At 46.2% G+C, this 15483-nt stretch overlaps 1 long non-coding RNA gene across 1 annotated transcript in view; it reads right to left on the reverse strand.

Annotated features, from left to right (window-relative positions):
* The window catches only part of LOC144825253 (uncharacterized), a 114924-nt gene extending 109216 nt beyond the window's left edge, over nt 1-5708 (reverse strand). Inside the window, exons 1-2 of the long non-coding RNA XR_013609355.1 lie at nt 5590-5708; nt 5113-5191 (exon numbers count right to left, since the gene is read on the reverse strand). This is a non-coding gene — a long non-coding RNA (uncharacterized LOC144825253). The remainder of the gene's footprint in view (nt 1-5112; nt 5192-5589) is intronic.
* Nucleotides 5709-15483: the final 9775 nt, after the last annotated feature.

Here is a 15483-nt window from a genome sequence, read left to right on the forward strand (position 1 = left end):
TATTGTATTACCCTCCTGGTTGTACTTTGCACTGTATTTTCTTTTTTTTTTCCTCTCCCTTCTTCTTAATGGATATTGGTATAGATATTGCTTTTGTCCTTCCTCCCATCATATTGTAAAGCGCTCTATTATTGCTCGGGATCATGTTCGCACTATATAAAACTTTATGAATAAATAAAATAAATAAATGAATGTGTGAGCACCAAATTTAATACATACGGTTGAAATCAGAGTTATAGTATTTATGAGGTTCACCCGGGTACGAGTAGGTGTCATTGACAGGGGAGTGCTGAACAAAGGTTACTACACGCCCCACCACCCTGGCAGTCCATGAGGCACAGCGTTGCCAAAACAGAAATACTACAAGTCTGATTTCAACCATAGGTATTAGATTTGGTGCTCACACATTAGGTGTGCATCTGTTATTTATTACAGTATAGGATAGTTTTTCTCATGGAGTGGTATGCATGGGGCTGGTCCCCATGTGGTCCAGAAGAAGAGGTTTCGGGGACTCCTCGAAACATGTCGACCAAATATAAGGGAAAGTATACACATAACAGTTACATTTCCTCACTTCTATTGACCCCTGTTTATCCATACCAACTAGGAGCAGTAATGAATGAATCGCTCACTTGCTAGCTATTGTTAGCATCACCATCACAACTCCCCCAAACACTGTACTACACATTTTTTCACAAAACGTGCTCTTACGTAGTTCTGCAAGTTGCAGCACACCCCAGACAGGTGGCCCCAATGATGAAGCATGTCACCTAGGGGCAACCCTTGGTGAGTGAGGGGACTCAAGAAGAGAATTTTCTCTTCTTAGTTTGGAGAAGAAGGGTTCCCCTTTTGTCAGGTTAGTGGGCTTTGAGAGTATGGATAGAGGGATCCAAGTAGGTTCAGGGAGGTGTAGAACAGTAATAGACCCCTGCTATTGCGGGCCATGTGCCATGTTGGATCGCCCCCAAGCCGGGAAGCCCATCATGGAATGGATTGGTCTACCCTGCATTTAGGCTGGAAGGGGGTTGTGTTGGAAATGCCCCTTTTTACTGGGTTATGCCCAAACTTTTTGCTTCTTCCTTCTATTTTTTTCCTGACCTGTCTTTGTTGGTTTGAGGACTCTGGGCACTTTACCACTGCTGATCAGTGTAAAAGTGCCTATGCTCTCTGTCTAAATTGTGTTATGGAGTGGTGTTTTCATGATTGGCATATTTGATTTACTGGTAAGTCCCTAGTAAAGTGTGCTGAGAGTGCCAGGGCCTGTAAATCAAGTGGCACTAGTAGGCTCGATCCACTGATTGTGCCACCCACAGAAATAACCCTGTAAAGATAACTCAGACCTGCCACTGCATAGTCTGCGAACAGTTTTTAACTGCCATGTCGACTTGGCATGTGCACCCACATGTCATGCCCTCATCTTCCCCTTTCTTAAATACGTCACCCCTAAGGTAGGCAAAAGGTAACCCTGTGGGCAGGGTGCTGTGTATGTTAAAGGTAGGACATGTACTGGTGTGTGTGTGACATGTCCTGGTAGTGAATTGCAGTGCATTTTATTTTTTATTATGGGAAGGCTACCTGCTCCCAAAGGATAGAATGGGGAGTTTGCTTATAACATCCTATAAACATAACTACCCCTGGGAACACGGTAGGAAAATAAAGTTTAGTATGCCTTAACTCAGAATGTTAAAATGCATCTTTTAGTGTGGGTGATTTTTACATTCTGTATTGAAAATACCACTTTTAGAAAGTAGGTATTTTTTGCCTAGCCATTCAGTCTGCCTCTGTTAGAATGTGTCTTGACTGTCTGGTTTTGGAGTGACAGGGATTGTAGTGTTACATTCTCTCAAGATGGCCAACGGAGGGTTGATGTGTGACCTGCCTTTCCTGATTTACTCTGGGCTGGGCTGAATAGACCTGGGCTGCATTCAAAGTAGTGGGAGGAGTTTTCACTAGCACCTGAATAGGCCAGGGCTGCATTTGGAGTGGTGGTAGGAGATTTTCCTTTCACCGAATGGGCCTGGTCTGCCTTCCACAATGATGTCACCACCTACTGCCAGGAAGCTAGCCCACAGAGGACAGAACTGGTTTGGACTAAGAACAGACAATCTCTGCCTGAAAGAAAAAAGGAATTCAGAGTATAAATATTGTGGCCCAGAATTTTAGAACTCGGGGGAATCAAGGAACCTGCCAAGAAGAAGCTGCCCCTTTGCTGTGTTGTTGTTTTGTTGTTTTGTTGGGTTGACCTGCAGTTGCTACTTCAGCCACTGGCAGTAAAATGGGTGGACTAAACATTCTTTTACTTGTGCTGAGTATCTCCAAGGGCTTGAAGTAGAGCTTGCCTCCTGTTCTGAAGTCACAGGGACTGCAAAGACTTCACCAACCTCTGGACACCGCTTCTGGAACCGCTGTTTCAGTTGCAACAGAGAAAGGAAACGCAACCGACTCCGTCACTGGCTCTGTGTCCTGACGGCACCGCAGAAGGCACTGTCCACATCTCGCACCACAACCCTGATCTCACTTATGATGACGACCGCCGCTGCCGCCACAAACCGCGGCTTTCACAGTGACATGTGGGCACTGCACTCCGCACTGCTTTGCTTCACTTCACCATCCTGGTCTCACCAACGCCATCGCTGCTGCTGACCTCAACATCTGTGACCACGCACCACCTGGTCCCACACAGTAGTCTGGGCTGACTGATGCCAGCTCCCGCTAACTGGCTCTGTCGCTTGCATCGCAACCTTGCAACACAACCGCGACAGTTGCCATGACCGTTTTGCACCAACATGCCAGCCGCAACGAGAAAGGTGCTGTGCTTTTGAGGAATTTCGGCAAATGTAAGGATTTTTTGCAAAGTATATATTTCTTAAGTACAGAATGCTGGATTTTTATCATTATGGTCTTGTTTTGGATATATAAAAATATTGGATATTTTTCTAAACTGGTGTAGTGTCCCTTGTAGTGTTTTTACTGTATTACTGTTGATTAAGTGCAAAGGCTTTACACACTGCTTCTGAGATAAGCCTAACTACTCGTGCCAAGCTACCAAGTGGGTGGGCAGGGTTTATTTTAGGAGTGTAACTCCCTTACTCTGACTAGGAAAAAGGGTCCCTAATTGGACAAAGGTGCAAACCCTTGCTAACTACAGACTCATTTCTAACACCCAGTCATGTGACCAAGGCCAGGCTACATGCACAAATAGGGCTGCGGACAGGAAAATGCCAACTTTCTAAAAGTGGCATTTTCAAAATTGTAATGAAAAATCCTACTTTACCATTAAAGAGGATTTAATATTACAATTTCATTTACACCAGACATTAGATAGCTACCTAATCCCAATTGGATATACAGTCTATTTAATTTAAGGAATCCTCAATGTTATCCTGTGGGAGGGTTAGGCCTCACAGTAGTGAAAAATAAATTTGGGATTTTTTTACTGGCAGGACCTAGAGGATGTAGCCTAACAGTTAGGGTGGTCAAATTCAAATCTCGGGAACCGGGTACAAGTCTCGGCAATGACGCTCAACATCCTGTGATTCTGTGCAAATCACTTAAGCTTCCCATGCTTAACAAAAATGAATGTGTCCTCATGTAACGCAACTGGAACTCATGTAAAGCGCTCTGAGAACCTGATTTCGGGTCGAGTTTGCGCTATATAAAACTTTTTTTTTTAAAACCTGAAAAGTACATATTCAAATATTTAATTACACAGCACCCTGCCTTATGGGCTACCTAGGGTCTATCTTAGAGTTTGACTAATATGTAATAAAAGGGGAGTTTAAGGCTTAGCAAGCTGATTTTAAAGGCAACTCACCATGGCAGTTCAAAACTGCGTACAGGCTGCAGTGGTAGGTCTGGGACATTTGTTAAGGTGCTTCTTGGGTGGATGACACAATACGTGCTGCAGGCCCACTCGTTGCATTTAATTTACAGGCTATATGGTATACCACTCTACAAGGGACTTCTATGTAAATTAAATATGCCAATCTGAAATAACTAAGTGTAAACATGTTTAGAGGAGAGAGCGCAAGCACTTTAGCACTGGTTAGGATTGGTACACTGCACAGAGTCCTAAGGCCAACAAAACCACAAAAACGAATACAGCAAAAAAGTGGAGGGCAAAGGCGAAATGTTTGGGGTGACCCTGCAGAGAGGGCCAGGTCTAAAATGCCCCTAAACCTACAGATGACAAACATGTTTGTGTACAATTTGGGCCAGGGACTCTATGTTTCATCGGTGCTGATCTCAATGTGAAACATTTTCAACCTCTGAAATGATTTTTTACTGCTCTGCCTCTTTCCTTTCAACACCTTTCCTTCATTTGTGGCCTAAATGGGCCTCCCAGTTTTCACTTGCTGGTATTATTTGTATACAATTATTTCTAAAAGTTGGCAGAAAAAGGTCTTTCATTCTGTCTGGCATTGTGCATATGCCTACTTAAAGATATATGTATCAAGCATATGTCAAGCTCTCTGAAATGTTATTTTGTAGTCACATTTCTGTGAAGGGAATGTATTGCAATGCCTGGAGGCCCGATCTTCTCCCTCCTTACCCTCAATGTTTTCAGTGATGTTATTAATCCATTGGAAATACCTTTCACACTCCCCAGGATTTGTTCCAACTCCTCCTAATAGGTAAAACTGTATTGCCATAGAGTGTCCTGTTTTCCTGATAAATTGTTTCTTTGGTCTCAACACATGTTTCACCGCCTATGTGGCATGGGCTTTTTCAAGGCTGTAAATCCAATGTTAAAATATGATTTTAAGAAAAAGAAAACATGATTTTTAATTCTTTGTACCACACCTTTTGTAACCCTTGATTTCCACACATGCATTATTTATAATTAGGTTATTGAAGGTGCACAAAAGGGTAGGTTCCCTTATTTTCCTAGGTGTATGAAAAATTATACTCAAGAGGTTATTAAAGACTCGAGGAGCCAATATCATGAACATATGTAGCAGACAATGTACTGGAGATTGGAAGTGGAGAAACAAAAGAATATGCCATAAAGTGAAAAGGAAAATTCAGGAAAGTGATATAAAGACAATAAATAGTTGACTATTTATAATGTGAAACTGCACTTATTTGTCGTTGAAAGAGAATTTATTTTACCTCTTTATGAAGTTCTGCTGGCTCTGAAAAGTCCTTGGTCTTTTAGTCAAATAATAGCATCCTCTATCATTAATTCCCACTGCAAAAAGTATAAAAAATGACAAATTAGGAGAGTTGCTCCTCCAGAATTTAGAGCAAGTATATGCAAATTCCTAAAGAATAGTTGAGAAGTTCTGTGTTACTCATTATTATTGTTTGAGAGCAGTACCACCCTCCAATTTAACAACAACATATTATGCATTATCCTGGCACTATGCCGGGCATGGCTAGGGTTCTGTTTCCCTTAGTGCTGCAAATTGTAAATATCAAATCTAAACAGGGCATCCCGTCTTACTTGATGCCCTGTTGAAAAGTGTTACGCTTCTTGTTCACAAGGATTTGCGCAAAGATGCAAATGCATATATTGCTGCAATATTTTGTAATTAAAGCGACGTATGCATGCAGTATGTGGTCTTCATCTCTGGAGACCAGGCCTACCATGCATCCGGATCGGAAAGTCATCCAGTGAGGTAGCTTTGATTCTTAGTTCCTCGTGCCCAGTTCCAGCTTTGACATCCGTATCGGCGTTCTATTAGAGCGCCATTGTTAAAAGGATTGTGTGTTGGAGAAGTCGTTTCTCCATTTCCAAATGTCCTGAGTTTAGGGCACCCATTTTATTTTACATATTAACCCGGAACATCTTAAAGTGGCTTATTAAACCTTACTGAACCACCGACATTGCTCATTTTTTGTGTTTTGAGTCTATAATCAGGATCTTATATGTGCAACGTCCAGCAAATATTATAATATTAAAGAGCCTGCCATCAAAAATAAAGTGAATTTTAAAGAGTACAGTCGATTTGAAATGATAAAAGCGTGTAAATGTAAAAGACTAAACGTGTTAAAGTAGTCCTTTCTCCACATTTATATGTCTTGAAGCTCAGATGCCCATTTGTCGGCATGTAAACCCACGCCATTTTGGAGTGCTTTAATATGCTTTAGTGAACCGCCGACATTTCTATTTTTTCAGTTTTATGCCTATAAATAGTCTTGAAAACTAGATCTCCAATGTATCGATATCCCAGAAGTACAGTATAATTAAGGTGTTCATTCGGTCACTATTTAAAGTTTATTCTCATTTTTATTTTGTACCACGCCATTACTTTGAAACGCTAAAAGGAAGTATAAAGAACTATAGTTGACATTGACGTTGCTGTAAAGTGTTCATGAATAAATATAGAAATAAGGTGGAATTAACTAAGCCTAGTAAAATTAGTTACTTGCAGTTGTATTTTGACCAGTACCCAAAATTTGTTACAAACATTTAGGGCACATTCACTAAAAGTTTACACAAAACAAGGCAGCAATTAAAGTTGCTATGCTGCTTCGCATGAATGAGAGAGCGCTGAACAGGGCGTGTCTACTAAGATATGATGCTCTTCAGCTCTCTACCTGCCTGATGCAGTTGAGCAATGCAGAAACCCTTGCACCATGATGTAAAGATGCCTGCTTTATGGGCAGAATTGTTTTCATGCAGAAACAGAAACCTTCCTAACTAACAGAGAATCCTGGTGCAATAGTGCCAATATCAGCCCACACACCAGCCCTCCTGGAGCAACATACATGCAGCATAAATAAGCAGACAAGACAACTTTTTGTTGGAGAAAATTAGCTGCAGGTTTATTAGCATACACATATGCCAACACGGTGGGTTATCTTACAGGCGATCCAAAGGCAAGCCGCCCCTCGCGGTCTACCACCTAAAGGGCCAACTTGCATCGTGGTCTTAGCCAATCGTTGCTTTGCGGTTGTGGTGAGGGATAGCCACTCCCACTTCCGGTGAACCATTGGTCCACCCTACGAGGGGCGGAGCGTTCAAGCGACCCCCAGTTGAACAGGTTTCCAACCGCCAGTAAGATAGAGGGGCACCGTCGCACCCCAGGGTCCACCGCACTGACTTCGTGGGGATATTAGGCCTCAGCACCCTTTGTGCTCCTGAAGAGGGTACCCCTGAGTACCATTCCGCCTCTGGATCGCCCTGTAACTCCGCCACAGCCCTGGGTGTGGCGACCGTCGCAGCCAAGGCCCCCCACCAAGGCCGGCTTTCCTACTTACGTCCTGCTATATCTAGGGCCTCTCCCCTACTCACCAAGAAGCAGTCCATGCTTATACTGGGCAGGTGTACCCCTTGTTCAAAACACACCCAGAGGAGTTGGCGAGTAGCACCCATGTCTAATGAGGCCAAGCCTCCTCTGCCCAGGTAAAGTACGCCTAGCGCAGACTTCCTGCGCGCAAGCTCCAACGCCTCCCCTGCCAAGCTCCCAATTCTCAAAAGCCAGGGGTGATTTCCTGCCACTAACGTTTACATGTCCCCCACTGGGTACTAAATTAACCTGTGTGGTCATTGTGGTCCTCATCCCTGATTATACCTTGTCACAAAGACCATACAACTTCATAAGTATAATTATCCCTGGTGCCCATTGAAATGGTGGCACGCCTGAATGAGGGAATAAGAGTAAGGTGTCGTACAATAAGCACTGCACCCTAACTTGAAGGGCAAACCGACAAGTGCCCGGACCCTGTATCCACCTACAAATACCAAGTTGGTGTGAAACTACCAGATAGAGTGACAAGTGGTAGGCTATACTCCTAAATGGTGGCTTCGCTGGGACCCAGCTGTGTCCCAGCCAACACTGCGTCACACACTTCAGCCCTATAATGGCATAACCTGTCCCTCAAAGGCACCTACAGCCTGATCCCCACTGCTGACTTTGTGAAGGGGTGGAGGGCACAGCGCTCCCCGTCTAGGTTTCTATCCTATCTCTCCACTTCAGGTTTGACTAGTGAGAGCAGCTATCCCTGTCCTGCGGGGCATAACAAGGTCCAGTTCCCACCTGAGGAACTAAGCTGCCCTGGGTAAAGTGGCATGGAACGGGTGTCCAAGTGTATCCTAAGACTAAAACAGAACACTTGACCCTACCTGGGCATTCGGACCGCCAAAACAACCTTCTCCCAAAATTATAGCCGAGTACTGTTGACCCCACAGACTTCTTAGGTTGTTGCACCACAACCTACAATTACTGGCGGCTCCCACTAATGCTTAGCTCCTTGGCTCTTGAGCAGGAGATAAAGACTGCCTCGAAAGGACTAGCGCATCCAACGATTGGTGCGTGCTTGCCTTACATGGAATCACCTAGGGTGAGCAAGCTCCTGCCTGGCCGCAAACTTAACTAAGCCCCTGCGGAACTCACCTGCCAGTGAAGGCCACCTCCTTGGGATAACGTCCCATAACCCAAGGCTTACCTATTAGGCATGACACTAATTGTCCCCAAATGCTTATAAGGCTGGTGGGGACCTACTTAGGCAATCTCCCTTTGCGTGCACCTGTGAAGGTAAACTATAATGTCTTTTTCTTGACCCGTCGCCCCGAAAGGGCACTGCACCCGAACTTATAAAATAGCTTACCGCAACAGCTACGGCCTGCCAAAGACGGGGCCAAATAGTCTGTCTGGGAAAAACTTGGGAATCCAACTCATGGTGTATGCATGCACAATACCCAAAACCCAAGATAGACCACCCACTGTCTGGCCGCTAACTTCTCAGACCTGAGTAAAAGGCCAGGATGTGTTTAGCTTAGGCATGTCCCTTCTTACACTGTGAACAGTATCTCCTTGTGTAAATCACATGTATAATTTGTCCCCCCTTAGCATGGTACGGGTGGAACCTAAGAAGCTTTAATCAAGCAACGTAAGCAGCAACTGAATATATGATATGCCACTAGTGGAACTGTTACTTCATAACTCGAAATGCCCGGCGTGTGGAGGCTGCAACTGGGACCTTACTTTGGTACAGGAATAACCATCTAGTAAAGTGCTGATAGGTGAAAGACTTACCAGTGGAACTGGCCGAGGGCCCTCCACTGCGTGTCAACCTAAGCTGATGCAGGATATATTGAAGATATTGCCTGCCCCCCCTCCTGACCCTACAAGAAAAAGAGACAAAACTAACGCCTACCTGGCCAATAACGAACCAACTTCAGCCCAGCGGAATTAGAAAAGATAGCGTCTTATTTGATCAAGCCGGACCGAAAGCGGAGCCAGAATGGAAGGTCCTAGTGGGGTCAGCCGGGGGAGGTAAGAGTGTCTAAGTCAGGCCCAAAATTCTGAGCAAATAAATTCCACATCACCCAATTACCACTGGGCCTCAGTATAAGAAACTGGTGATGCAGCCAATGTGAATGACTCAGCGAGGGCCAAAAGTCACTCTAACGGAAGTCCAGGCTTGACAAAGCGGTTGCCCCTGACCCCCTGAACAGGCCCTCTCCTCTGCTATGAGCAACCCTATAGTGTGCCACCAGTCCTGACCTACAGATAACTACTGGAGAAGGCCACTGGGCCTCCCTAATGCTTACCATCCCAGAATTCTGCCAAAGTACCCGTGCGGATATTCTTCCCAACATCTGTGATTTGAGACCAGAGGCTGAAAGCGTAAAAAGAGGACAACTGAGTTAAAGTGAAAGGATGTTATGGCAATTGCACGACCGCTACACTTGAAACTACATCTACTTCTACTGGGATGCATAATATGCTCAGACACACCTTAGAAAACAGAATCGCATTGCGATATTGTCACCGGGGATGCAGGGTATGTTCACACTCTGTCACTGCTTACCGATAGCATACACCAGAATTGCCAGAAAATGAATTGTTTGCCCCGGCACAACAGTTGTTAAAAAGCAAAGACATCCCATTAATGCACAGGGGGTACCTGTGCTGCTCAACTACCCCCAATGAGTACCAATGATTACTTCCCAGGGCGAAACCAGCGCAGCCCAACAACAGGGCCAGAAATTACTCCTGGAGAGAAAATGGGTGTCCCAGACCCTAGCTCACTGGCCCTCCCCAGTAAGCATGACCCTTATACCTGTAGATAGGTTATGCGGCCCCTCATGTGAGTCGAGTCGTTATCCAGCGCGGTTCCTGCATGAGACAGATTATGACATCCATTAGAAATCCTGCCACCCCCCACAATACGAACATCTATTCCCTGCCATGAGGCAGGGGTAGGCCGTGTCCTCCTGATACCAAGGCAAGGCCTGTTTGACATTTGCGAGAGCTAGCTTGTACGTATGGGTGTCCCATACCCGAGCACACTCCCACAGTGTGCACTGACCCTGATACCTGTTGATCCTTCAGGTGGCCCCCCATGTGAATAGGGCAGGTCTCAACGTGGTTCCTGTAATTGGACAAAAAGCAACCATTAGAACCCCCCTGCCTCCCTCATAAACCAATCTGTAATCCCAGCAATAAGACAGGGGCCGCCAATGTCCACCACGCTACCACGACCAAGCCTGTTAGTCATTTACTAGGACTAATGTCCACATTAACTCCCTGTGCCACCTGTACCTGAAGCAGTAGAGTAAAGGTAAGAACTAAGTCAATATCTTAATGCAGTCAGTAATGCCAAAGCACATGGTGTGTGTGAAATAGAACAACATCTAACACGTCCTCCACCCTTCAATCTACGCACACCTCCTCCTCCCTGGGCTTACAAAGACCTCTAATATCTCCTCCTAAAAGACACTTCCAAGTTAAATTCACGCCCTCTCTGAGATATGGAGGAAGACCCACAAAAGGGAACGTTCCCATCTCCTCAACTATGAGTGTGTCTTCCCAGTGTGTTCGTGCTGCTAGAGTGTCTGCCAAAAGTTGCAGTTTAACCCCTCTAACTATGATAGGGCTCTTTAGAAATAAGCGCCCATTCTTGTATTCTTGTAACACACTGATTGCTCCCTCTTACAAAGCGTTTCCTCCTGGTATTTGCACAAGTGTCGCCATATCCTACGTAGCGTAATTCCTACTGCTGACTGTCCCAAGACCGCAGTATATCACCTCTACTTGTACTTACATGCTAAAAGAACTAGCCCATCTGACACTTTTCTCCCTGTAATGCCCCGAATGCTACTTCTTATATAAAGTTCAAGTCAGTCACTTTGCTACATGCAACCAGCATTTGCTTGAAACCGTTCCCTTCTAGAGCCTTCAAGAAACTGCTTAGATCAAGTTGAGAGGCGCTACGACACCATCTGGTAAAGTCCACGCTACCAAAGGCAAAATACAGAGTGAACCCAAGCTTGCAAACTCTCAAATATAGCCCTCTAATATCAAGGGCGACCTATTCTTATAGAAACAGCTATGATCCTAGACAAAGAAAGTGCCCATCCAGCGTGTTCAGTGGTTAGAGAGTCTGCCTTGAAGTACTGTAGCTCTCATTTCACTGAGGTAGGCACTCTGATTCAACCCGCACACTTCACATACTACTTGGGACATACTGAATGCCACTTAATACCCAGAGTTAATTATCGCTGTAGGAACAAGTCCCATCCAATCCTGCATAACGTATGTCCTAGTGATATGACTGCCCTGACATGCAGTCCGTCACCTCTACTTGTACTAAACTGCTGGGCCGTAATCGCGCTACATGAGTACCAAAAACATAACGAATGGAGAAAACTGCACCAGCGCGAAATAGCAATCCAGAGGAATTGCTGCTCCCCAATGCTTCCCATCCGCCCGGCTGTGGACCCAGCGGAGCCTAGCCTAGTCCCCGCTGGACAAACGGGCACGCGCGTGTCCTCCGCCCTGCTAACTGGCGCCAGAGTGGCAGATCGTCGTAGAGTCCCGGCACTTCCCTGCTTAGAGGGTCTCTAGTAGGAGCCAGTGCCGCAAGTGGGGCATCCTATAGAAAAAGGAGACATCAGAGGAAAAACAACCGCGGCACCCGCAGCCGCGAACGTGGGACCTAGTGAATATTGCACCCCTTGTGGAGCGCGCTACTGGCAGTGCCACCAGCTGGAGATGCTGAATGGTTGTAAGAAGAGAGTAAAAAGGCTAACGCGCTCCTCGGGACCCAAGGCCAGCAAGGTAAGCAGGTTGCCCAGAACAAGATGCAAAACAAAGACGGTGCCTAGCACACGCCCGGGTACTAGGCAGGGCATTCTAAAATAAGGGCACCACAATTCTTAAACAAGAAATAAGCTCAGAAGAGGAGGCAGGGGCCTTATCCAAATGGGCGCTATTTTTAAAATCATCAGATGGCCCCCTAGGGGAGTGCGGGGTGCCAGGTCCTGTGCGTCATGTTCAACTTTGCTCGTGGCCCCCTGAACTGGGGGGCCCGTGGACGTGGGAGCCAAGACATGAAACGAAAAACCACTGCTGCTCCCCATTCCAGAACCAGGGGAATAGCCACGCGATATATTGGGTACCATGCACGTCCAAGCACAACCGGAAAAAAACCCCTCCCACTATTGTTCAGAAAAAAGTAAATACATTTTGCGCGCCCTCGACCATCAGTTAAGGGAGCGCATACTTGGTCACCGGTTACACACACCTACAGGACGGGGTGGTCCTGCCAGAAGCAAGCGGACCGAAACAGGCCTAGGCACCCACAGCCCCGGAGGACCCGAGGTGGCCCAGGCCAAAGTCCAACAAGCCGTAGGAAACAGAAGCCAAATGAATACAGCATTCCACTACAGTCCTCCGCTCCACCAACTGAGCCGTCGAAGGCTCGAAGTACACCTAAACCTATCTCGCGTGCCCGACCGAAAAATAGCCGGGCTGCCGCGAGTCGCGCATCCAATAAGCACAGAGGCTAGCCGGGGAGCGAAGGCGCTAGAACCTCAAAACATTTGCGAGTCTTACAAGGAACGATGAAAGTAATAGGAAATTCCTACACAACGTACGCTGAGCCCCAAGCTGGCACGGGGTGGAGAAAACCAGGCCCGGTGTCACAGACACCCACGAATACAAGCCCCAGGATGCATTGGGCCGAGTGAAAAAAACACGCAGCAGATGTCGTAACACCTGGTTCAGCTCCAGGCATCTCTGACTACTGGCTCCGCTCAGCCCCTCACACCCCCAGGCAGGCTAGCGCGACTGAACACACACGCCCCATAAATGAAAACAGCCCTCCGCTGCAAAAGGCTGTCCCCCCGGCCTTTCCTGAGGCATGCCCAACACATTTGAAGAAGGTGCCCCTCACCCCCGCAGGGGGGGCACGAGGGGTGGAATGCTACCCCAAACCGGAGCGCTCGAAAAACAGCCCCATGACCTCCTCACCTCCGCGCCTGTGTACCGGCCGCCTGACACTGCTGAGAAAATGGGGGGGGGGGAGAGCGGGCACCACGGGGTAATTGCGTCTATAATTCTATCTATGACATCCAACATGCGGAACGAAACCCGCACACCTATTAAAGCACTGGCATAGGCTATGTCCGATGCATGTCACCATTTGCCCCGCCGAGAACAGCCCCCATAGGCCTCGCAAAAGCAGTGAAAATAAAACCCTAACACCCAGAGGGTAAGACTCACCGCCAGAGACGCCATCCGGCGACCGGAGAGACAACAAATCACCGACGCTAGACCAGGCCTCTTTACGGAGAGAACAGAGGCACACCAAACGGCGACAGGGTGAGGGGACCAAGAGGACGCCAGGTGGGCGGGGGAGGAATATATACCTCTCCCCGCCCCCACCCGGCCGGAAGTGACAGGACACTAGGCTGCCCCGTGTGCCATCTTGTGGCACTAAGGGGGCAGCCCTCTTATGTGTGTCCCCTGCGGGGACGTGTCGGTCGGCCTGCATTCCCTCTATGTGATAAGTAAAAAAAATCCCAAATAGAAAGAGAAAATAATGAGGAGGAATAAACATATTTATCATCGTTATGCCATGGTCAGGGTGGCATTACATGTTGGTGAAATCCCAGGTTCACCGATTTTAGTAAATCATGGATTGCCTAAAATTCCATGGGTAGATAGAGGCACAGGAACACTCATGCTCCACCCATAGAATGCCTACCACTACGAAATGCAACTCAGCGCAGCCAAGCCTCTGTGTTGCATAACATTCTTTACAAAGTGACAGAAGAATGTGCAAATCACCCTTGCTTGGCTTTGTAAATGTTTCTTAAGCCTTTGCCTGGACTTGCTTAAAACAATGGCAACGCAAAGTCTTATTAAATCTGGACTCGGTTTTTTTTCACATCCTGCCTTTTTTTACCAAACTTCTTTTCTAAAATCGAACATGCATACTTTTCAGTTTGTACAGCTGTTTTGTATCTGTAAAAGCAAATGTGCTATAGGATCCCAGCACTTGGTTTCACTTAACTTGCTGGATGTTCCGTGACCTTTGGAAGAATGTGGGATTCTCTTCTCGTGAGTGTCAGTGCCGTTAGATCGAGTAGGCCCTCAGTAGGGGATTTGACTAATTACTGGTATACGTTTTAAGAAAGGGTATCTAAAGGCCATGAACACCGGATGAGTAATTTGTCATATCGTTATGGTGTTTTGCATATTAAGAGGTCATACTACATAAGTGATTTTCGCGTACAAGGAAGGAAGTGTAATTCCCCACGGATTCCTTACATGTGTAGTCCGGATTGCAAGCGATGTCTGCGAGGATCGGATTTTCCGGGAACACATTTAGTCAGGCTTGCCTGGCAACTATCAACATGTGTCTCAAATTTCAAAAAATCTGCCATCATATATAAAAATGTAGACAGAAAGGCAGAACAGGCGTTGGAGACCCACTGATATCACAAAAAATCGAACGAAATATTTATTTTTGAGATGTCGTAAAGTGGACGCTTGGAAGCTATTCTATTTCAATATCTCATTTTGTTTGTCACCATTCATTATTAGTTACACACTCACCTGAATCCTTTAGAGCTACGGGTTTTTAAATTTGAATATTGTGGCATGTCATTCTGTGCATGCAAGTGCACTTATGCGTTTTTGAAAAAAAAAAGTATTTCAGTGCTGCAATGAGAACATTAATCAATACTGCAACGTGCCTTACATCTTTGGAAAACGAATTGGAACATTTTATATTATGACAGATTTTACAGCATGTTTTGGCAATCGTGCTATCACAGTGCAAAAAGAACGGTTGATGAACGATATGGTGAACAATGTCAAACATTCACGCCAGTTCAGTGATCCGGGCCTAAATTAAACAAAAGTTTGCTCCCCACGCCATTCCAGTTTAAACCCATCCATATGCAAATCAGGCTTGGCCCTGCTACCGATGGGAACAATCCATCACGAACAGCCGGGCCAGGTCCTCCCTGGAATGGAAACAAGCATCCTAGGACCAGTTTCGGGGTATCACCCCATATCAGCCAGGCTAGCTTGACTCCAGCGGCATGGAGAGCATGGGATTCACATCTTGGCATACCAGTCACACTCTGGGTGACAAATGCAAAAAGAACAATTGATAGACAGAATGCTAACCTGGCTGAGGAGGAGTGATGCCCCTAAACCAGTCTCAGAATGCTTGTTTCCGGTCCAGTGAGGATCTGGCTTGGAAGTTCGGACTGGACTGTTCCTATGAAGAACA

Source organism: Lissotriton helveticus, chromosome 3_1 (genome assembly GCF_964261635.1).
Source record: "Lissotriton helveticus chromosome 3_1, aLisHel1.1, whole genome shotgun sequence".
Taxonomy (NCBI): Eukaryota; Metazoa; Chordata; class Amphibia; order Caudata; family Salamandridae; genus Lissotriton; species Lissotriton helveticus.